The 24,624-nt window shown below is 46.1% G+C and overlaps 1 pseudogene; it reads right to left on the reverse strand.

Moving 5' to 3' along the window:
* The window catches only part of LOC138661805 (cytochrome P450 2F2-like), a 58,264-nt pseudogene that overhangs the window by 9,276 nt on the left and 24,364 nt on the right, over positions 1-24,624 (reverse strand).

Here is a 24,624-nt window from a genome sequence, read left to right on the forward strand (position 1 = left end):
AATAATCAGAACCTCCCACTCCCGTCTCCAAGACTTTACACGTGCTGCGCCGATTCTTTGGAATGCACTACCTAGGTCAATACGATTAATCCCCAATCCCCACAGTTTTAAGCGTACCCTAAAAACTCATTTGTTCAGACTGTCCTACCGCCTCAATGCATTAACGTAACGATCCCTGTGTGGCCTATTTAAAAAAAAAAAATGAATGTTCTCATTCACTTTATGCAGTTAATAGCCCTCTGTGTCTGTACTGTTACATACTTAGGCAGTTAACTGGTTCATGCAGCTTTACATGAACACCCGAGCCTTACACTATGGCTGGTCCGAATAACTAAAGCAATTGTTACCATCCACCTCTCGTGTCTCCCCTTTTCCTCATAGTCTGTAAGCTTGCGAGCAGGGCCCTCATTCCTCCTGGTATCTGTTTTGAACTGTATTTCTGTTATGCTGTAATGTCTATTGTCTGTGCAAGTCCCCTCTATAATTTGTAAAGTGCTGCGGAATATGTTGGCGCTATATAAATAAAAATTATTATTATAAAAATTATTATTATTATCTTACTCCGGTGACCCAGTTCATTAAAATTGGCCTGCACAGTCTTAATGAATCAGGGCCATTTTTCTCGTTAGCACATCACCTGGTGCAAACAGGAGATGAACTGCTCATAACATTGTTTGTATAGGGACAGAATAATCTATTAGGCCACCTTCACATGTTCAGAATTGGGTCAGTATTTTACATCAATATTGGTAAACCAAAACAAGGAGTGGGTGATAAATGTAGAAGCGGTGCATATGTTTCTATTAAACTTTTCCTCTGATTGTTCCACTCCTGGTTATGATTTACAAATACTAATGTAAAATACTGACCAAATACTGAACATGTGACCACGGCCTTAGTGATCCTTCTAACCCCATCATTCTTCATCAGCTTGTGTAAAAAGTAGATTGTTGTAGGAGCAATAACCTACCTGGAAAAATATATATATATATTTTTTTTTTTTTTTTTTTTTTAATTTAGAATTTTTTTTAATTCTCTTTCTCTCTTGTATTGAATGCTCCTTTTAAGATATTCAGATAAACTACTTTAATTTACAACTTTATCCCATTCAGATATGTAGACATTCTAATACAGAATCTGTTATAAACATTATTTTATACTGCAGTTACTTGACTATGTATTCCCCTATACCAGGAATGGGGAACCTTTTTCCAGTCGGGGGACATTTGGAAATTTCTACCATCATTCGGGGGCCACACATATTCATCACTGTGGAGGCTGGGGGTAATAAACAACACTGAGGGGCTATATACATGACTAGGAAGCACAGACAGCACTGTGGGTATATATGTCCTTGGGTAAATATATGTCACTGGTGGGGTCACATACATCACTGGGGGCTATATACATCACAGGTAGGCGGATCTACAGCACTGGGGGAAATACAGTACTCAGGGGATATACAGAACTTCTGGGGTAAATGCAGCACTGGGGAATATACATATCACTTGGGGGCACATACAGCCCTGGAGGGGGATATACAGCACTGGGGGAACAGACATCACCAGGTAGGCACATAGATCGCCAGGTGGGACTCCAAGATCACCAGGGAGACACAGAGATCACCAGGGGGTGGCATGAAGATCACAGGGGGCTCAGAGATCACGGAGTGGCACATAGCTGGAGGGGACAGGGATCCCAGGGGGCACAGAGAACACATGGGAGAACAGCTATCACAAGGGGTACATAGCAGGGAGCAAAGGGGGCACATAGATCACAGGGGGGCACAAAACTGAGAACCACAGAGATCACGGGAGTGCACATAGCTGGGGGGGCACAGAGATCATGGGGGCATATAGCTGGAAGGCACAGGAATCACAGGGGGCATATAGCTGGGGGAGTAGAGAGATAACAGGGGGAACAGATCAAAAGGGGGTTGCACAAAGATCACAGGAAGGGGGCACAGAGAGTTCACAGGGGGAGGAAAGATCACAGGGGGGCACATATCTGGGGGTCACAGAAATCACAGGGGGCACATAGCGGGAAGCACAGGGATTACAGGGGTATATATAGCTATGGGGCACAGAGATCACAGGGGGGCACATAACTGGGGCCACAGAGATCACAGGGGGCACATAACTTGGGCCACAGAGATCACAGGAGGGGCACAGAGATCCCATGGGGGCACATAGCTGGGAAACACAGATCACAGGGGGCCATATAGTTGGGGGGCACAGAGATCATATTGGGGCACATAACTGGGGGAGCCACAGAGATCACAGGTGGGCACATAGCTCAGGGGCAGAGATCACCAGCAGAAAGGTACAGAGCTGTGGACACAGAAATCACCACTCATCAGCAGACAGGAACAGAGCTGCTGGCACAGAGATCTCTCTGGTATCAGCTCCTCTTCCTACCCGCCCACCCCAATGACATCATCATTCATGTGCAGGCAGCGTTCTGTAATGAACGCTGCATATCGCGCACTTGGGGGTTAAAGGGCCGGCAGCTGGCAGGATACGGCTGCCGCCCGAGCATTGTGGACTCCGGGGACCTGCCGCAGGCCACATGAAAAGTTTCCCACCCCTGCCCTATGCCAACTGGTTCCCTCATTACCTTGGTTCAGATGGTTGGCTTGATCAGGACCGCCTCTATTGCAGAGCGTCTCAGTGGGATGGTGGAGGCTATGCAGCACGCAGAGACCAGTGTCTACGGTTGCACCACCAGAGATCTGGTTTTAGAATCCTTCCCCTCTTTCTATTGTGCACAATTTGGTGTGGTAATTGCATCCCCCAATGCTTGGGAAACCACATATGTTTAGAAGGAGAGGAATATGCAAGCTGAATATGGGACAAAACAATTCTGTAGGGTTTTATAAAAGAAAAAAGTGGCAATGAGATATTTATTTATTATTTATTTATTATTATCTTTTATTGTTGATTACATTTTTTTTTCTCTCCACTTGGCAAGGTGAAACTACATACCTTTTAGGAAAGGAGTTTATTTAATATCCTTTTGAGAAGCTCTGGTCAGAACATATTGGTCTTTTTGGTCACACATGATTTTGTTGCAGGTAAGTGGAAACACATACAAGTTTTCACAGTTGTAACTGCACCCACATTGGATAGGGGTGTATATAAAACCCCCCACAAGTCATTTTGCTTTAGTCACCCGAGGAAGGCTCTTTTAGAGTAAAAACACGTTGTGATTTTAATACCTATTTAAAGTTTTTTATGATTTTTGAATTATCGCAAGCATGAAAACATCTTTAATACTCATGGTTTTTAAATGAATTTCATTTGGCAAATACAAAGTATCTTCACCATTCTGGACATCACTCGAAGGAGTGGTTCATAACTGACATCTGTTTGAGGATTCATTCCACCAGAGGGGAGCGCCTCTGATTTCTTTTCGCACATGATTATATTTAAATTTTGCTCAAAAACAAATATAGACTGTTGTTAATGGAAAAAAAATTTGACATTCCCTGAAAATAAGCGCTAACCCATCTTTAGGAGCAACAAATAATATAAGACCCTGTCTTATTTTTGGAGAATCAATTTTCTTCTACAGGTCGATCCTTGTGTCCTATGAATGTCAGCTACTCTGCAATGTAGTTTGGCCAACAATGAACCAGTAAGAGTAGTAAGGAAACATTGCTATAGAAGAACCACACCCGGTTATGTCTGTGTAATCGCCGAGTTTTACAGGAGGAAGATGCTTCAGGACAAGCTGGGGTCTTTTGTCCTGGAGAGCCTTTTCAGTAGTTTCTTCAGCGTTTTTTGCATAGTCTTCACTGGCAGTGGATTTTTGTTTATTTTTTGCATATAATGTAGTGAAAGCTGAATGAAGATTTGTCAGGTCAATTCTTTTAACTGCTTTACTGCTTTGAGAGCCTAAATTGCTTTAAAAAAAAGCTCAAAAGCCCGAACGTGTGCACATCAAGTCATTGTAATATTGCAGTGTAAATCTTCCTTATATTTAGCATTATTAAGTGCCTTTTCAGGTTTCTGAGAGGACCCACCTGAAAAAGACGATGTGTCCCCATACCGTAATATTGTCATATCTCCTCCCTGCTCCATCTACATCTGTTTCAGTCACTAGGTTCCCACTACAAGCGACGTTGGTGATAAATGTGATGTACCTCTGGACAACACACACGCTGCCCAGCCAGGGAGTTGGAGCACCCGCTAGGACCGTGGGGTACTCTGTACCGGGCCAGTTCTGTTCTTGAAGGGGTGGTTACGGTGGCAGTGACCCAGTCTGTGGCCCTGGGCATCCATTAAAAAGGATTAATGAAAATGGGAATAAAGTCTAATGTAGTAGTGTTCGTGACGCCACCTGTGGTACTCGGCCAGGGATGGCTGACGCTGCTTAAAGGGGTCCTTTGGGACTGATGGTTTTGCAGCTTAGGTAATGTTCACATTTGCGTTGTTGGGCGCAGCGTCGTCGACGCAACCAACAACGCAATACACAAGGCTGCGTTTTTTACGCATGTGTTGCCATAAACTAGTAATGTTCCTGAATTTTGGGGCAGGGAAAATGCTAAAAGTAGCGTTCTCCGCGCCCTGTCTGATGCGTCAAACTGACGCATGCGTCGTAAAACGCAATACAACGCATACCGGCGCATGTCCATGCGCCCCCCATGTTAAACATGCCCAACAGCGCAAATGTGAACGTAGACTTTGATGGTATAGCTCCCTACAGGTGGAGCTTGGTCCCCAGGGCTCCCTGGGTAGATGGTAAGAGGGATGGTTGACGGTGGGGTGCAGGATTGAGGGTTTAGGAAATAATTGCAGGACACAGGGATAAAAGTTTCCTTTACCTGTTACTGGTAGAATTCAGGTACAGTCCAGGGTACAGGTAACAGGTGATGGTGGGGTCCGGGCAGCCTGGAAACATCTTGGGATCCACTTAGCCAGGTGGGTTTGGAGGCCTTCCCTCTGCGCTGTATATCTGACCCTTGCTGCCTGAAGCTCTGCACAAGTCCTCTCAGTGTCTGTATTCTCAATCTGTATGGCTGACAGCTTGAACCTTTTGTGGGCACTGTCCTTTCTCTGACAGCCCCAGGCTCTTCACTTGTTGTGGTACCTGCAGGTGTTGGATGGGACAGGAGACTTGCAATCTCCTGCCCTCAGTGGCTGGGTCTGCCACTCCCACACCACCACGGACCCTGGTGTCCAGCCTCTTGGCGTTTTCCCCTGAGGTGAGCCCACTCGCAGCTTCAGACCCCAGATTCCTCTCCTTTTGCCTCCTCTCCTCTCACTGTTCCTAGCAGACTCTCTGCTAACTCCTCCTCCAGCCAGAATATATAGAGAAGCTACCTTGAAGCCAGGTTTAGAGCTCCACCTTCTGGCCTGGAGTTAGAACAGTGTTGCATGTCAGTATTACCTGACTAAGGGATCCCTCCTTGTTTCCAGGCATGACATCACCTCCCCCGTGAGGAAGGCAATACCATTGTGGCATCCGGACTCCTGGAGTGCCACAGATTAGTCTGGCCAAGACCTGTGGTACAACTAAGCCAGGCTAATGAGAATGTGTGCTGTCCAGCAGCCATTCAGGGATAATCATCTGTCCACTGTGGCCAATGGGGCAGTACACCACTCTATATAAACTCAAAACTGCCAGATATTGTGCCTGGAAGCTTCCTGGACAGATATAGACCCAACTTGCACTGATTTAATCTCATTCTGCTTTCCCTCCTGATTCTGACCTCAGATTATATGACTTCTCTCTGGACTGATTTTATGGTATCTGACCCCTGCTGTCCCCCTTGACTTGAATTTTTTTCTGTGCTGTACTCCCTCCTGAATCTGACCAATCCCTCCTCTGGCCAACAGCCACTTTGTGAAAGTAATATAGGGGACCCCAATGTAATTACAGATGCCCGTATAGGAGATTAAGGGTGAAAGTTGGGGTTTCCTCTGGGTTCTGCCAGTTGTATTGACTAGTGCTCAGTCTGTCCAAGGTTGTCTTACTGACCTAGATGCTTTTGACAGACTTTACATATGGCACACAGAGCACCTATGGCTCGTTAGTGCAAAATCATACACTACACGCACATGCTGAGCACATGATTCTTTAACTGGAAATGTAATGTATATGAAATGCGATCTTAAATCTAAGGTTATACTTACTATTCCCCAGCGTGAGCTCAAAACTTTGAAGTTGTCTTGAACACATTTTACAAGCTTTTGGAAATTTTCATCTTGATATTCAAACCGACTACCAAATACCACAGAGCTAGGGTTGAGCGAAACGGGTCGAACATTTTCAAAAGTCGCCGACTTTTGGCTAAGTCGGGGTTTCATGAAACCCGATCCGACCCCTGTGCGGGGTCGGCCATGCGGTACGCGACTTTCGCGCCAAAGTCGCGTTTCAATGACGCGAAAAGCGCCATTTCTCAGCCAATGAAGGTAAACGCAGAGTGTGGGCAGCGTGATGACATAGGTCCTGGTCCCCACCATCTTAGAGAAGGGCATTGCAGTGATTGGCTTGCTGTCTGCGACGTCACAGGGGCTATAAAGAGGCGTTCCCGCCGACCGCCATCTTACTGCTGCTGATCTGAGCTTAGGGAGAGGTTGCTGCCGCTTTGTCAGAAGCAGGGATAGCGTTAGGCAGGGTCCATTAACCACAAAACCGCTTGTGCTGCAGCGATTTGCACTGTCCAACACCACCCTCGGTGTGCAGGGACAGTGGAATTTTTTTTTTTTTTTTTTTTCCCCTCAGCGCTGTAGCTCATTGGGCTGCCCTAGAAGGCTCCCTGATAGCTGCATTGCTGTGTGTACGCCGCTGTGCAAACCAACTGCTTTTTTCAAAGCACAAATCCTCTTGTTCCTTCCTTTCTGCACAGCTATCTTTTTTGTTTGTCCACACTTTTTATTTCATTTGTGCATCAGTCCACTCCTTATTGCTGCCTGCCATACCTGGCTGAGATTACTGCAGGCAGGGAGATAGTAGCTGCCTGCCATACCTGGCTGAGATTACTGCAGGCAGGGAGATAGTAATTGTAGGACATTCCCTGTTTTTTTTTTTTTTTTTTTTTTGGTGGGAGATTAAGATTGGCAATTTGGCATTTCTGCTAGAGTGCCATCCCTGTGTGTGCCATCTCTCTCACATAGTGGGCCATAGAAAGCCTTTTCATTTTTCTGTATTTTTTTTTGTGGGGTGTATAAATTCTCCCTGATAAAAATACAGTGGGAGATTAATATTGGCCTTTGGGCTTGTGTGCCAGTCCTGAGTGTGCCATCTCTCTCACAAATAGTGGGCCATAGAAAGCCTATTTTATTTTTTTTTGGGTTTTATAAATTCTCCCTGAAAAAAAGGGAGATTAATATTGGCCTCTGGGCTTCTGTGCCAGTCCTGAGCGTGCCATCTGTGCCAGTCCTGAGCGTCCCATCTCTCTCACAAATAGTGGGCCATAGAAAGCCTATTTAATTTTTTTTTTGGTTTTATAAATTTTCCCTGAAAAAAGGGAGATTAATATTGGCCTCTGGGCTTGTGTGCCAGTTGTGAGCGTGCCATCTGTGCCAGTCCTGAGCGTGCCATCTCTCTCACAAATAGTGGGCCATAGAAAGCCTATTTAATTTTTTTTTTGGTTTTATAAATTTTCCCTGAAAAAAGGGAGATTAATATTGGCCTCTGGGCTTGTGTGCCAGTTGTGAGCGTGCCATCTGTGCCAGTCCTGAGCGTGCCATCTCTCTCACAAATAGTGGGCCATAGAAAGCCTATTTAAATATTTTTTTGGTTTTATAAATTCTCCCAGAAAAAAAGGGAGATTAATATTGGCCTCTGGGCTTCTGTGCCAGTTGTGAGCGTGCCATCTGTGCCAGTCCTGAGCGTGCCATCTCTCTCACAAATAGTGGGCCATAGAAAGCCTATTTAAATATTTTTTTGGTTTTATAAATTCTCCCAGAAAAAAAGGGAGATTAATATTGGCCTCTGGGCTTCTGTGCCAGTCCTGAGCGTGCCATCTGTGCCAGTCCTGAGCGTCCCATCTCTCTCACAAATAGTGGGCCATAGAAAGCCTATTTTATTTTTTTTTTGGGTTTCAGAAATTCTCCCTGGAAAAAAAAAGGGAGATTAATATTGCCCTTTGGGCTTGTGTGCCAGTACTAAGCGTTCCATCTCTCTCTCTCTCTCAGTCAGTGGGCCATAGAACGCATATTTTTGGTTTTATTTGTTTTCTAAATTCTCCCTGAAAAAATCATTTTATTTTATTTGGTTTCTAAATTCTTCCTGATAAAATCATATTTTTTTTATTATTTTTATTTCTAAAGTCTCCCTGAAAAAAAAAAAAAAAAAAAACAACCAAAAAAACAGTGGGAGATTAATATTGGCCTTTCTGCTTGTGTGCCAGTCTTGACTCCTGGGTGTGCCATCTCTCTCTCTCTCTCTCTCTCTCTCTCTCTCTCTCTCTCTCTCTCCAATTGTGGTCCATAGAAAGCCTATATTTTTTTTCCTTGATTTGGGTTCTAAAATCTACCAGAGAAAATAACTACATCAATCATTGGTAGAAAAATATTGGCCTCTGGGTTTGTGTGCCACTCCTGACTCCTGTGTGCGTCATCTCTCAGTCAGTGGGCCATAGAACGCCTATTTTTGGTTTTATTTGTTTTCTAAATTCTCCCTGAAAAAATTATTTTATTTTATTTGGTTTCTAAATTCTTCCTGATAAAATCATATTTTTTTTATTATTTTTTTTTCTAAAGTCTCCCTGAAAAAAAAAAAAAAAAAACAACCAAAAAAAACAGTGGGAGATTAATATTGGCCTTTCTGCTTGTGTGCCAGTCTTGACTCCTGGGTGCGTCATCTCTCAGTCAGTGGGCCATAGAACGCCTATTTTTGGTTTTATTTGTTTTCTAAATTCTCCCTGAAAAAATCATTTTATTTTATTTGGTTTCTAAATTCTTCCTGATAAAATCATATTTTTTTTATTATTTTTTTTTCTAAAGTCTCCCTGAAAAAAAAAAAAAAAAAAACAACCAAAAAAAACAGTGGGAGATTAATATTGGCCTTTCTGCTTGTGTGCCAGTCTTGACTCCTGGGTGCGTCATCTCTCAGTCAGTGGGCCATAGAACGCCTATTTTTGGTTTTATTTGTTTTCTAAATTCTCCCTGAAAAAATCATTTTATTTTATTTGGTTTCTAAATTCTTCCTGATAAAATCATATTTTTTTTATTATTTTTTTTTCTAAAGTCTCCCTGAAAAAAAAAAAAAAAAAAACAACCAAAAAAAACAGTGGGAGATTAATATTGGCCTTTCTGCTTGTGTGCCAGTCTTGACTCCTGGGTGTGCCATCTCTCTCTCTCTCTCTCTCCAATTGTGGTCCATAGAAAGCCTACATTTTTTTTCCTTGATTTGGGTTCCAAAATCTACCAGAGAAAATAACTCCATCAATCATTGGTAGAAAAATATTGGCCTCTGGGCTTGTGTGCCACTCCTGATTCCTGTGTGCGTCATCTCTCACTCAGTGGCCCATAGAAAGCATATAGTTTGTTACATTTGTTTTCTAAATTCTCCCTGCAAAAATCTATTTTTTTTTTTTTGGGGGGTTTCTAAAGTGTTCCTGAAAAAAATAAAAATAAAAAAAAAATAATAGTGTGACATTAATATTAACATTTGTGCTTCAGTGACAGTCCTGCGTGTGGGGCATCTCTCTAATTTGCAGCCACCAAAAAAAGAGTGTGTAACATTGGGCCTGATTTTCGCTGTGGTCTCACCAACCTGTAAAGGGGTAGCTAAATCATACAGAAGTTATAGCTCACCGTGTAAGTTGTGTGACTGCAACAAATAACGTTAGTTTGGTTACGTTTTTAAAACAATGAGGAAGTCTAGTGGAAGAGGTCGTGGCCGGGGGCGTTCATTGTCAGCTGGTAATGAGGGTAGTGGTAGTGGTGGAGCATCAGGTGGTCGTGGGGGAAAAAATATTGCACCTAAGTCTGGAGCTGTGGAGCCAGGTTCGTCGTCCGGCTACACAAGGCCTCGAACGCTCCCTTTTCTGGGATTAGGAAAACCGCTTTTAAAGCCGGAGCAGCAAGAGCAAGTTTTGGCTTATCTTGCTGACTCAGCCTCTAGCTCTTTTGCCTCATCTCGTGAAACTGGTAAAAGTAAAAGCAGCGCGTCGTTAGTGGATGTTCACGGTCAGGGACAAGTCACTTCCTTGTCCTCTTCAGCAAAAACAACAACAGAGAAGAATGCAGCAGGCGACACAACGGGTTACTCCATGGAGCTCTTTACACATACCGTCCCTGGCTTAGAAAGTGAAGCAGTTAACAGTCCATGCCCATTACAAATTGAATCTGACATGGAGTGCACTGACGCACAGCCACAGCCAGACTACTATGCTGGTCCTTTGACTCAGACCACAACATTGCCCTCGCAGGGTGCTGATCAAGAATCAGACCCTGATGAGACTATGTTGCCCCATCACGAACGCTATACCACCGAACGACACGGTGACACAGACGAAGTTGCGCAGGAGGTACAAGAAGAGTTATTAGATGACCCAGTTCTTGACCCCGATTGGCAGCCATTGGGGGAACAGGGTGCAGGCGGCAGCAGTTCTGAAGCAGAGGAGGAGGAGGGGCCGCAGCAGGCATCAACATCGCCACAGGTTCCATCTGCCGGGCCCGTATCTTGCCCAAAACGCGTGGCAAAGCCAAAACCTGGTGGAGGACAGCGTGGCCATCCGGTTAAAGCTCAGTCTGCAATGCCTGAAAAGGTATCCGATGCTAGAAAGAGTGCAGTCTGGCATTTTTTTAAACAACATCCAATTGATCAGCGCAAAGTCATCTGTCAAAAATGTTCTACTTCCTTAAGCAGAGGTCAGAATCTGAAAAGTCTCAATACTAGTTGCATGCATAGACATTTAACCACCATGCATTTGAAAGCTTGGACTAACTACCAAACGTCCCTTAAGGTTGTTGCACCCTCGGCCAATGAAGCTAGTCATCAACGCAACATCCCTTCCGGCAGTGTAGGACCACCATTTAGCGCACCACCTGCTGTATCTGTGCAGGTATCTTTGCCAGGCCAAAGCAGTCAGGGTCAGGGAATCACCAGTTTCGTAGTAGGAAACACTGCATCTAGGGCACCGGCGGCAACAATACCATCTCCCACCGTCTCTCAGTCTGCCATGTCCACCGGCACCCCCGCTAGTTCCACGATCTCCAGCTCTCCAGTCCAGCTCACCCTACATGAGACTATGGTTAGAAAAAGGAAATACTTAGCCTCGCATCCGCGTACACAGGGTTTGAACGCCCACATAGCTAGACTAATCTCGTTAGAGATGATGCCCTACCGGTTAGTTGAAAGCGAAGCTTTCAAAGACCTGATGGACTACGCTGTACCACGCTACGAGCTACCCAGTCGACACTTTTTTTCCAGAAAAGCCATCCCAGCCCTCCACCAGCATGTTAAAGAGCGCATCGTCCATGCACTCAGGCAATCTGTGAGCACAAAGGTGCACCTGACAACAGATGCATGGACCAGTAGGCATGGCCAGGGACGTTACGTGTCCATCACGGCACACTGGGTAAATGTGGTGGATTCAGGGTCCACAGGGGACAGCAAGTTTGGGACAGTTCTGCCTAGCCCACGGTCTAGTAAACAGTTGTCTGTAGCCGTTCGCACCCCCTCCTCCTCCTCCTCCTCGTCCTCCTGCAGAAGCAAGAGCTCGTCCACAGACCGCAGTCGCACAAACACTCCATCCGCACCTGCCACTGTTGCACACCAGGTCTCCCATTATGGGGCAGCTACTGGCATACGTCAGCAGGCTGTATTGGCTATGAAGTGTTTGGGCGACAATAGACACACCGCGGAAGTTCTGTCCGAGTTCTTGCAGCAAGAAACGCAGTCGTGGCTGGGCACTGTAGATCTTGAGGCAGGCAAGGTAGTGAGTGATAACGGAAGGAATTTCATGGCTGCCATCTCCCTTTCCCAACTGAAACACATTCCTTGCCTGGCTCACACCTTAAACCTGGTGGTGCAGTGCTTCCTGAAAAGTTATCCGGGGTTATCCGACCTGCTCCTCAAAGTGCGTGGACTTTGCGCACATATCCGCCGTTCGCCTGTACACTCCAGCCGTATGCAGACCTATCAGCGTTCTTTGAACCTTCCCCAGCATCGCCTAATCATAGACGTTGCAACAAGGTGGAACTCAACACTGCACATGCTTCAGAGACTGTGCGAACAGAGGCGGGCTGTTATGTTTTTGTGGGAGGATACACATACACGGGCAGGCAGTAGGATGGCAGACATGGAGTTGTCAGGTGTGCAGTGGTCGAAGATTCAAGACATGTGTCAAGTCCTTCAGTGTTTTGAGGAATGCACACGGCTGGTTAGTGCAGACAACGCCATAATAAGCATGAGCATCCCCCTAATGCGTCTGCTGATGCAAAGTTTGACGCACATAAAGGATCAGGCGTCTGCACCAGAGGAAGAGGAAAGCCTTGATGACAGTCAGCGATTGTCTGGTCAGGGCAGTGTACATGACGAGGTACCGGGCGAAGAGGAGGTGGAGGATGAGGAGGATGATGGGGATGAGTATATTTTTAATGAGGAAGCTTTCCCGGGGGCACGGGAAATTGGTGGCGTGGCAAGGCCGGGTTCTGGTTTTTTGAGGGACACAAGTGACGTAGATTTGCCTGCAACTGCCCCTCAACCAAGCACAACCGCAGATTTGACAACGGGAACTTTGGCCCACATGGCGGATTATGCCTTGCGTATCCTCAAAAGGGACACACGCATTACAAAAATGATGAACGATGACGATTACTGGTTGGCCTGCCTCCTTGATCCTCGCTATAAAGGCAAATTGCAAAATATTATGCCACATGAGAACTTGGAACTAATATTAGCAACAAAACAATCAACTCTTGTTGACCGTTTGCTTCTGGCATTCCCTGCACACAGCGCCCGTGATCGTTCTCACACGAGCTCCAGGGGCCAGCAGACCAGAGGTGTTAGAGGGGCAGAAATCAGAAGTGGCGTTGGACAGAGGGGTTTTCTGACCAGGTTGTGGAGTGATTTTTCTATGACCGCAGACAGGACAGGTACTGCAGCATCAATTCAAAGTGACAGGAGACAACATTTGTCCAGTATGGTTACAAACTATTTTTCATCCCTTATCGACGTTCTCCCTCAACCGTCATTCCCATTTGATTACTGGGCATCCAAATTAGACACCTGGCCAGAATTGGCAGAATATGCATTGCAGGAGCTTGCTTGCCCGGCAGCTAGTGTCCTATCAGAAAGAGTATTCAGTGCTGCAGGTTCAATACTAACAGAAAAAAGGACTCGTCTGGCTACCCAAAATGTAGATGATCTAACCTTCATTAAAATGAACCACAACTGGATTTCAAAATCTTTTGCCCCACCCTGCCCGGCTGACACCTAGCTTTCCTATGAAAAGGTCTTGCCTGTGGACTATTCTGAATGACTTTTCCAATCTCGTAATTTTCTTCACCTGATTGTCCAGCATACGACATGTTTCCACCTCACGAAATGGCCAAACTCCCCACACGGGGCCGTGCTATCGCCACTTTGCGCTTGGACCCTTGAGAGTGCTGTTTGTCTGAAGAGGTGGGTGTGGCCGCTTTTGGTCGACGGCACTGCCACTGGGTCCCTCATAGTACAATAAAGTGTCTCTGGCGGTGGTGGTGCGCACCCAACGTCAGACACACCGTTGTAATATGAGGGGCCCTGTGCCTGTACCGCCGGCCACAAGACAGTTCCCCCCCCCAGCTCAAACAGTGCTCTACCACTAGCAAAATTATCTCTCACAGCTTCACCAATGTGTAGTCTAGCCGCTGACATCCTTCAATGCCTGGCACTGACAATACCATTGTTTTGACATTTTTGTTATGTTAGGCCTTCGAAGCCTGTCTGCGGTCCCTTCTTTCTACAACTACTACACTGACCAGGCCACTGCTGGCCGTGTTACCCTGGAACCAATTTAAAAGTGCCTACAGTCAGCCCAATTTTGTTATGTTAGGCCTTCGAAGACTGTCTGCCGTCACTCCTTCCACTAGACTTCCACTGACCATACACTGCTGCCCATGTACCCCTGGAACCAATTTAAAGTGCCTACAGCCAGCCCAATTTTGTTATGTTAGGCCTTCGAAGCCTGTCTGCGGTCACTCCTTCCACTAGACTTCCACTGACCAGACCACTGCTGCCCGTGTACCCCTGGAACCAATTTAAAAGTGCCTACAGCCATGTGTTATTATTTTAGGCCTTCGATGCCTGTCTGCGGTCACTCCTTCCACTAGGCCTCCACTGACCACACCACTGCTGCCCGTGTACCCCTGGAACCAATTTAAAATTGCCTACAGCCAGCCCAATTTTTTTATTTTAGGCCTTCGATGCCTGTCTGCGGTCCATTCTTTCAACTACTACTACACTGACCAGGTCACTGCTGCCCGTGTACCCCTGGAACCAATTTAAAATTGCCTACAGCCAGCCCAATTTTTTTATTTTAGGCCTTCGATGCCTGTCTGCGGTCCATTCTTTCAACTACTACTACACTGACCAGGTCACTGCTGCCCGTGTACCCCTGGAACCAATTTAAAATTGCCTACAGCCAGCCCAATTTTTTTATTTTAGGCCTTCGATGCCTGTCTGCGGTCCATTCTTTCAACTACTACTACACTGACCAGGTCACTGCTGCCCGTGTACCCCTGGAACCAATTTAAAATTGCCTACAGCCATGTGTTATTATTTTAGGCCTTCGATGCCTGTCTGCGGTCACTCCTTCCACTAGGCCTCCACTGACCACACCACTGCTGTCCGTGTACCCCTGGAACCAATTTAAAATTGCCTACAGCCATGTGTTATTATTTTAGGCCTTCGATGCCTGTCTGCGGTCACTCCTTCCACTAGGCCTCCACTGACCACACCACTGCTGTCCGTGTACCCCTGGAACCAATTTAAAATTGCCTACAGCCATGTGTTATTATTTTAGGCCTTCGATGCCTGTCTGCGGTCACTCCTTCCACTAGACTTCCACTGACCAGACCACTGCTGCCCGTGTACCCCTGGAACCAATTTAAAAGTGCCTACAGCCAGCCCAAGTTTGTTATGTTAGGCCTTCGATGCCTGTCTGCGGTCACTCCTTCCACTAGGCCTCCACTGACCACACCACTGCTGCCCGTGTACCCCTGGAACCAATTTAAAATTGCCTACAGCCAGCCCAATTTTTTTATTTTAGGCCTTCGATGCCTGTCTGCGGTCCATTCTTTCAACTACTACTACACTGACCAGGTCACTGCTGCCCGTGTACCCCTGGAACCAATTTAAAATTGCCTACAGCCAGCCCAATTTTTTTATTTTAGGCCTTCGATGCCTGTCTGCGGTCCATTCTTTCAACTACTACTACACTGACCAGGTCACTGCTGCCCGTGTACCCCTGGAACCAATTTAAAATTGCCTACAGCCATGTGTTATTATTTTAGGCCTTCGATGCCTGTCTGCGGTCACTCCTTCCACTAGGCCTCCACTGACCACACCACTGCTGTCCGTGTACCCCTGGAACCAATTTAAAATTGCCTACAGCCATGTGTTATTATTTTAGGCCTTCGATGCCTGTCTGCGGTCACTCCTTCCACTAGGCCTCCACTGACCACACCACTGCTGTCCGTGTACCCCTGGAACCAATTTAAAATTGCCTACAGCCATGTGTTATTATTTTAGGCCTTCGATGCCTGTCTGCGGTCCATTCTTTCAACTACTACTACACTGACCAGGGCACTGCTGGCCGTGTACCCCTGGAACCAACATCAGAAAATATAAAAATAAGTATTTTGCTTATAAAAAAGAAAATACTGGTGAGATATCAAATGCAGACATTTTAACATTAAAAACAAACACACAACTCTAATCTGGTACAGTACTAAAAATGGCCACCAGCTACAATTACTTTCTCCTGCAAGTAGTTAACTGAAAGTTTTTTTAAATTGAAAACACACATATGGCATCCACCGAGTGTTGTCCTGTCGCGTCTTCTTTATATTATTGCCGAGAAGATGCAAAATAATGAAAATAATAAAATCATTAATTACCAAAATAATAGAGAAAGTCAACACCACATTGCAAATAAACATTCATTCCAAATAAAGAAGCAGGGCGCGTCCGAGGGTGAGTATATACCTAATAAGAATATAATCACCCTCGGACGCGCAATGCTTATTTCCAACAGCCTTCCTTCCTAAGAATCAGCCCTTCCGTCGTGTAGAGAGACGTTGTGTTACACTCCAAGGTGTTCCCCAGGTTGCCTTTCCTGAGCTTCGATCTTCCGGCTCTCGTTTAGTAGTTCTTGGAAACTACTCTGCATTAGGCCTTCAAATTGGGTATGGGGTGTAGAGAGATGGTGTGTTCCACTCCAAGGTGTTCCCCAGGTTGCCTTTCCTGAGCTTCGATCTTCCGGCTCTCGTTTAGTAGTTGTTGGAAACTACGCTGCATTAGGCCTTCAAATTGGGTATGGGGTGTAGCGAGAGGGTGTGTTACACTCCAAGGTGTTCCCCAGGTTGCCTTTCCTGAGCTTCGATCTTCCGGCTCTCGTTTAGTAGTTGTTGGAAACTACGCTGCATTAGGCCTTCAAATTGGGTATGGGGTGTAGCGAGAGGGTGTGTTACACTCCAAGGTGTTCCCCAGGTTGCCTTTCCTGAGCTTCGATCTTCCGGCTCTCGTTTAGTAGTTCTTGGAAACTACACTGCATTAGGCCTTCAAATTGGGTATGGGGTGTAGAGAGAGGGTGTGTTACACTCTAAGGTGTTCCCCAGGTTTCCTTGCCATTGCTTCGGTCTTCCGACTCTCGTTTAGTAGTTGTAGAAAAGTACACTGCATTAGGCCATACAAAATGGGTATGGGGTGGAGAGAGATGGTGTGTTACACTCCAAGGTGTTCCCCAGGTTGCCTTTCCTGAGCTTCTATCTTCAGGCTCTCATTAAATTGTGGTTAAATGGAACAACTGCATTTGGCGTACTAGTTGGTTTGGGGCCTACTATCGGTGTCTGCCACTCCTTGCTGTTCTCCTCCACTGAACAAAGCTGTGCCGCCTGTTTACTACGGTTGCCAATTTTGAACTGCATTTCGACTACTTACTGATTTGGCCCTACTCTCTGTGTCAGCCTCTCATTCCAGTTGTCCTCCACTGCAATGCCCCCTGGTTATTCCTGTGTTACCAATTTTGAACTGCATTTAGCCCACTTTCTTCTTTGGGCCTATATCTGTGTTTCCACTTCATCGTGCCCATTGCCCAGCCAGTGATAGATGAGTCTGCTGGTACATTGACCCATAACGCAACATTCCCCGTGCACGCTACACAACAACATTGTGACCCTGCTGAAAGTCAGGTTGCTCTTCCCGCATACCATACCACCTTACACGGGGACAAAGAGGAAGGTGCAGATGAAAGTGCAGGTTCCTTCATCAGGTGGGGGGAGGAATACTAGTTGGCGACGTCACTGGCACAGGGCCTCTCATAGTACGCAAAAGTGTTGCTGCCGGTGGGAGGCGCCCCCGCCGTGCAAACACACCGCTGTACTTTGAGGGGCCCTGTGCCAGTGCCAATGCCAACGAGTGGGCCCCCCCTGCTTGCTCAGGTTCACAGCACTTGCAAAGTTGAAATACTTACCTCTCCCTGCTCCACTGCCGTGACGTGGTCCAGATTTCCTGGGCCCACTAATTACTTGAACCAGCCCTACCCCCCACAACTTTAGCCAAATGACCCCCAATTTCAAATGCCTTCCAATTATTATAAGGTAAATTACGCTTGACAAGCTTCATTAAGAAGAATGGATGGTTTTGACATTAAAATGGCCACTCTAGGTGTTTTCCTGGCCCCCACTCACTGCCGACTATGCTGCCCCATTGACTTGCATTGGGTTTCGTGTTTCGGTCGATCCCGACTTTACGTCATAATCGGCCGATTTCACTCGACCCGACTTTGGACATAGTCGGGTTTCGCAAAACCCGGCTCGACTCTAAAAAGGTCAAGGTCGCTCAACTCTACACAGAGCAAATCACATTGGACATAGCACGTAATATGTGGTAATTCGGATCTATAGGGGATCCTAAAATGACACATACAAGTAGGTAAATCAAACGTTAAAGTTCAGGGTTCACAGAATTGATGTTTTTTAAACAGGGTTAGTTGTGTGGCATAACTAGGTTTACTGTTGTAGTCAGTTGTGATGATCATACAGGGCTCATCAGCTGGCTCTCATTAATGGTGCCTCACAATGTTATACTGGGAGATGGTAAAATGACCTACTGCTAGCCAGCAAGAGCAGTATGTCGGTCACACTTGGTGCTAGCTGTGCACTTCTGTGCAACCTTGAGGGCTGGGTATACTCTTCACCCACCTCCCGGTTCTGGCAAGGGGCAACTTTAGCAGAGCTCTTTCCAGGTGGCGAGTGGCAACCCAGCTGGTGACCAGCTACACAAACAGCAGACAGGGCAAATACACCACACCTGGGCACCAAAGCATTAACCTCCTCAGAAGCACAGTAACACTGACCTTTACCACCAACCAGAACTGAAAATAATCAGGAACAGAGGGAGGGAATGGCAGGTTAAAATCTGCCTCCCATCAGTCATCTGACCATGCTGTGGCAACGATCAATCTCCACCTCCAGACCACAGCATAATCGCTGTCCCTACTCAAATTGATGCTTGGAGTGCACCTCCTAGAATGCGATAACCGCACTGAGTTAGCACCCCAGCAAGCTCTGCACCCCCAAGGTGGAACCCCGCCAGTCATAGCCAGTAAATGGCAATGGAGAACCAGAGTCCACCCCGGAGAGTGAGGGGCCTGCACAGGTACGGAGCTACCATTCCTGACCCCTTATTCATTTCAGGCTCATGACCAGCAAAATTCTTAGACCCCAATTCATCCAGACTGATATTTTGTTTGCCAGTCTTCATGAACTATGTCCTGGAGTAAGATGTGACAAATTCATTAAGAGATGTGCACCTTCTAATATATCTTTCAAATGCCACGTTCCACCACTACAGCTGGAGGGCAATTATGTCAAAATAAATACAACATTTGTGGAGTAAGCTATGAATACAGTTAATGTGAATTGATTTACGCAAAGCTGCCCATCGCACTACTTGGTCTACAGGCCATGACAGTAATCTGTGGCCACTGGACAGGAGCCATGAAACCAGCCTCTTGATTTAGCCAGCCTAGTGCAAAATCATAGTTGCAGCATTAAGCATATGTAAGGAGGTGGACATATTGCCTTGCTCCCCATTGAAGACATAACGCTGTGTGTAATGTGATGTGTAATCTGAATAATGTCTTGTGTACATCTTCTGTCATGTGAAGTGTAAGATGTTTGCCTATGTAATGTGCTAATATAAGGTATTATAAGACTTAGGACATACAGTAAGGTATTGCTTGCATAGAATGTAGGTGAAGGGGTTTCCTCAGCAACAGACACAGGGGGAGGACTTAGTGATAGGACAAGTGACCTGCTTCCTGAAGTTAGCCAGAGAAGAGTTAGAGTCTGAAGTGAAAAGTGTGCAGAGCTGCAATTTGTGTGAACTACAGCAAAGGAGATGACTGGACAATGAGGTAGCGTGACTAGGAACTGACAGAAGAGGCAGAGTGGTCTTCTACATTAAAAGGGTCCTTGGATAGGATGAAGTGTCATGAGAAACCTTGAGCTTGATAAACACCGAAGGTACGGACCTAAAAAGGACTGATACTATGGGACTAGTGGGAGTCCTGAGCGGTAGATCCAGGGCATCCATAGCAATAGGATGCGGAGCCGCTTAGCGGGAGTAGAAAAAAATTGCTGAAATGTACTATGGCGAAAAGCTAGGCTGTGTAGAAGTAGGGCAAAGCAGTGTGCTATACTGGCCCTGGAGCAGACTGCATTGGAAGGATGATGTCAGTGAGAAGACTTCTTACTATGAATGAAAAGGGCTTAGGTGTACTCCCTAAACCTTGTATGTAACCCTCATCAAGTTCAGCAAAGTTCCCATGTTTGAACTGAAGTCTCCTTTGCTAATCTGTGGAACTTGTGGTCCTGGCCAGCCAATACCATGGGCTACTGGAGGCCTGCACGGGCACAAGGCCCTCACAACACTAACACCCAGCCAGGACCCACAATTGTCTGTAGGATGCCAAAGCGAGTGGGGACAGAAGATCGCCCACAAATACCTCGCTTGGGCATCTTACACATATCTGCTCTTATCCTACACTGGTTAACAAAAATAGTTACTGTGGATGCAAACAGGTAAGGGGTAATTCTCACACAGTTCCTATCAGATGGCCACAGATTACTGCCATACTCAATAGACCGAGTCGTTTGAAAGAATTCACATAAACTCTAACTATATAAGTTGTTGGGTGCATTTGGTCATGCCCCACCATGCCCAAGACCTGCCCACTTTTCAAAAAGTTAGCTGAGGTGGCTGGGACTGGTAGATAGATGTGTAGCGCAAAAAAAAGTGGCATTTCAAGCAGTTTCATGCCACAAAAACTTATTGATGAATCACAACCATAATTTTCACTATACCGTCTTAGTTCTTGTTTGTCTTTCCTCTTAAGGTACCGTTACACTAAGCGACGCTGCAGCAATATAGACAATGAGCTGATCACTGCAGCGTCGCTGTTTAGGTCGCTAGGAGACGTCAAACACGGCAACACCAGAACGATGCAGGAGCGATCCAGTGACGTACTTATCGTTCTCGCTGGTTGTTAGCTCCATGAAAAAACATTGCAGGCATCGTTGCTTTTGCTGTCAAACATGACGATTCACGCCGACCTGACGACCAAATAAAGTTCCGGACTTCTAGCTCCGACCAGCGATGTCACAGCGGGATCCAGATCGCTGCTGCGTGTCAAACACAACGAGATCGCTATCCAGGACGCTGCAACGTCACGGATCGCTGTCGTTCTCGTTCTAAAGTTGCTCAGTGTGAAGGTACCTTTAATTAATTTATGTATGAAGCAGTTATTCTGTTATGTTCACACTGTATGTTGGTATTATCTAAGTACCGTGCGGTGGTATTTTTTGTGGGGCATTGCTATCAGGCACTTCTTCTACGTGGCGGTTGTTCATCAATGAATGGTTCTGTTATTAGGCACTTGGCTATACAGTCTGCATACATGGACACTGTTTAATGGAGGCATTTGTAAACTGCATGGCAGTAAATCAAAAGGAGGTGGTGTCAAAAGCAGGCGCTATACCAGGCACAATTCAAAAACAGAATTACCCTTGATTCTATTCTGCAATCATAAATTGGAAATACGAAAATGTAAAGGGAAAACAAATATATGAAGTATTTTGATAATATTAAACCTTACCATTAGCCTTTCTCAGCACCTCAGTCAGACACATAGCCTCTTCTCGTATCCTCTCCTCAAAGCTGCGTTTTCCAACCCCAAAATTACCCAACGTTAGCATGGAAAACCGTCTGAACTCCTTCCACTTTTCACCACTACTGAATGCAAGCTCTGTTCAAAATAATAAAATAGTTAATTCCAAATGAAATTCCTTATGGGCCTTTAGAGCTTAATACATATTAGAGAATTGCATTGCAGTAGCAAAATAAACTGCAGCATCGTCAAATTTTCAATTATTTTACAATATATGTGATTTACCCAAACTCTAGATTTGGTAAGATAGGTAAATTTTATGCTTATTAGCTTTCTTTCATGCATGAAAATGTGTGATCTTAATTATCTATTTGGAACCTTCGAGAGAGTTTGCCTCAGTAAGAATTCAATTATTGGCCTGATCGCCTCTTGCTATGGCATGTAAAGGAGTGATTATTATATGTTTCATAACTTTCCATGAACCAAAGAATTCTTGCAGAAATATGTTGCCATGCGCTCTTTTATATTTTATAGGTCCTGGATTGCCAAGGATGGCAATCCTAAAAGATGGGGGTTGTGTAAAGGAATGAGAAGTTGTCTGAAACCTTCCCTGAAGACTTATGTGCTGGTATAAAATATATTATTGTTAAAGAATGTTTTATACTGAATTTAATGTAATATCCCCCATTAGAGCTAAAGTACATTAGATATCTTGGAAAGGAACAGTTAACAGTCTGGCAGCCATGCAGATGGGTTTAGTGTTTGGGAGTAAAGCAAGGTTATTTTCTGGCTACAGTGAAAAATATGTAGAATTGAGAGTCCTCAGTGGTTGATACCTTTTAATGGCTATCTGAAAAGATGGTAACAACTTGCAAGCATTCAAGACTACTCAGGTCTCCTCATCAGGCACAGACTTATACAAAATCGGAAGAATCACATATTTATGCACAACACAGCACAGAAATAATGTCATAGATAAGACAGGTGACGTGAAACAGAACTACCATTATAGGAGAGTGATAAAAAGTGTGCTCTGATTGGGGTTTGGTTCTGTGTTGTGATGCCCCCACAAAGTCTGAGGAGCAAATTTCTTAATTGATGTAAAAAGACATAAATCCATGCGACACATTTATTCATGCACTGAGACTGTCAAAGGTCATCATGAATTTATACTCCCAGACCCTTCTGTCTCTCTAAAGATTTGAAATTACCCTTTAATACAGGGGTTTCCAACCTGTAGCTCGGGAGCCACATGTGGCTCGTGGTCCCATGAACTGTGGCTCGCGGTTGTCTGTCAGCTTGGTGCATTAGCTCCAGTTCAAGCAAACAGGTATGAAGAGCACATCTGAAAATTATGAATTTTGTGAGCAGCCCTGCACAGAAGAGCAGATCTGGACGCACATATACTAGTCCTAGGGGTTTTGAGATGATTTACGTATGGTACGCTGGAGACAAGATGACTCCACCTGTCAAAGGAGATGTTTCAAGCTGGATGTGACAGTGTCTTGGGAGTGCTTTATAGGAGAATACTGAATGGGGGTATTGTGGGAACCCCTGGATCTTAAAATACTGCTTTGGCGTGATTTTTGTGGAAAAGCTTTGGTTAACCATTATGCTTGTAACGGGGGCTTTGGTTGCACTATTAATAAGGGGGTGGGAGCTGAATGTGGCTCCCGACCCTTTCTCAGAGCTGAATGTGTCTCTCAAGGTCAGAAACGTTGGAGAACGCTGCTTTAACCCCTTAGCGACCGCCGATACGCCTTTTAACGGCGGCCGCTAAGGGTACTTAAACCACAGCGCCGTTAATTAACGGCGCTGTGGAAAAAGTCCATAGCGCCCCCCAGAGGCCGATTTTCTCCGGGGTCTCGGCTGCCGAGGGTAGCCGAGACCCCAGAGAACATGATTCAGGGGGTTTTTAACCCACCCCGCATTTGCGATCGCCGGTAATTAACCGTTTACCGGCGATCGCAAAAAAAAAAAAAAAAAAAAAAGCGATCTCTTTTTAATTTCTCTGTCCTCCGATGTGATCGCACATCGGAGGACAGAGAAAAGGGGTCCCAGGAGGCCCCCCAATACTCACCTAGCTCCCCCGATGCTCCTCGTGTCTCCCGGTGGGCGCCGCCATCTTCAAAATGGCGGGCGCATGCGCAGTGCGCCCGCCGGCCGGCACCGGGAGAATCTTTGGGGTCTCGGCTGCCGGGGGTAGCCGAGACCCCAAAGAGCACGATCGGGGTCGGTATTACCGACCCCTGTTTTGCGATCGCCGGTAATTAACTGTTTACCGGCGACCGCAAAAAAAAAAAAAAAAAAAAAGTAAAGTGTAATTCTCTGTCCTCTGATGTGATCGCACATCAGAGGACAGAGAAATAGGGGGATTCGGGGACCCTAGCATACTCACCTAGGTCCCTGGATCCTCTTGCTGCTCCTCCTGGCCGCCGGCAGCAGAACATGGCGGACGCATGCCCAGTGCGCCCGCCATCTGTCTCCATCTGCCGGCCGGCAGGAGAACAGCAGTTGGGGCTAAAATTAGGGGTAGGGTTAGGGGTAGGGTTAGGGGTAGGGTTAGGGGTAGGGTTAGGTTAGGGTTAGGGGTAGGGTTAGGTTAGGGTTAGGGGTAGGGTTAGGGTTAGGGGTAGGGTTAGGTTAGGGGTAGGGTTAGGGGTAGGGTTAGGTTAGGGGTAGGGTTAGGGGTAGGGTTAGGTTAGGGTTAGGGGTAGGGTTAGGGGTAGGGTTAGGGGTAGGGTTAGGTTAGGGGTAGGGTTAGGGGTAGGGTTAGGTTAGGGGTAGGGTTAGGTTAGGGGTAGGGTTAGGGGTAGGGTTAGGTTAGGGTTAGGGGTAGGGTTAGGGTTAGGGGTAGGGTTAGGGTTAGGGTTAGGTTAGGGGTAGGGTTGGGGTAGGGGTAGGGTTAGGTTAGGGGTAGGGTTAGGTTAGGGGTAGGGCTAGGGTTGGGGCTAAATTTAGGGTTAGGGTTGGGGCTAAATTTAGGGTTAGGGTTGGGGCTAAACTTAGGGTTAGGCTTCTTTCACACTTACGTCGGTACGGGGCCGTCGCAATGCGTCGGCCCGACATACCGACGCACGTTGTGAAAATTGTGCACAACGTGGGCAGCAGCTGTAGTTTTTCAACACATCCGCTGCCCAATCTATGTCCTGGGGAGGAGGGGGCGGAGTTACGGCCACGCATGCGCGGTCAGAAATGGCGGATGCGACGTACAAAAAAACGTTTCATTGAACGTTTTTTTGTGCCGACGCTCCGCCAAAACACAACTGATCCAGTGCACGACGGACGCG

This window comes from Ranitomeya imitator, chromosome 2 (genome assembly GCF_032444005.1).
Source record: "Ranitomeya imitator isolate aRanImi1 chromosome 2, aRanImi1.pri, whole genome shotgun sequence".
NCBI classification, from domain to species: domain Eukaryota; kingdom Metazoa; phylum Chordata; class Amphibia; order Anura; family Dendrobatidae; genus Ranitomeya; species Ranitomeya imitator.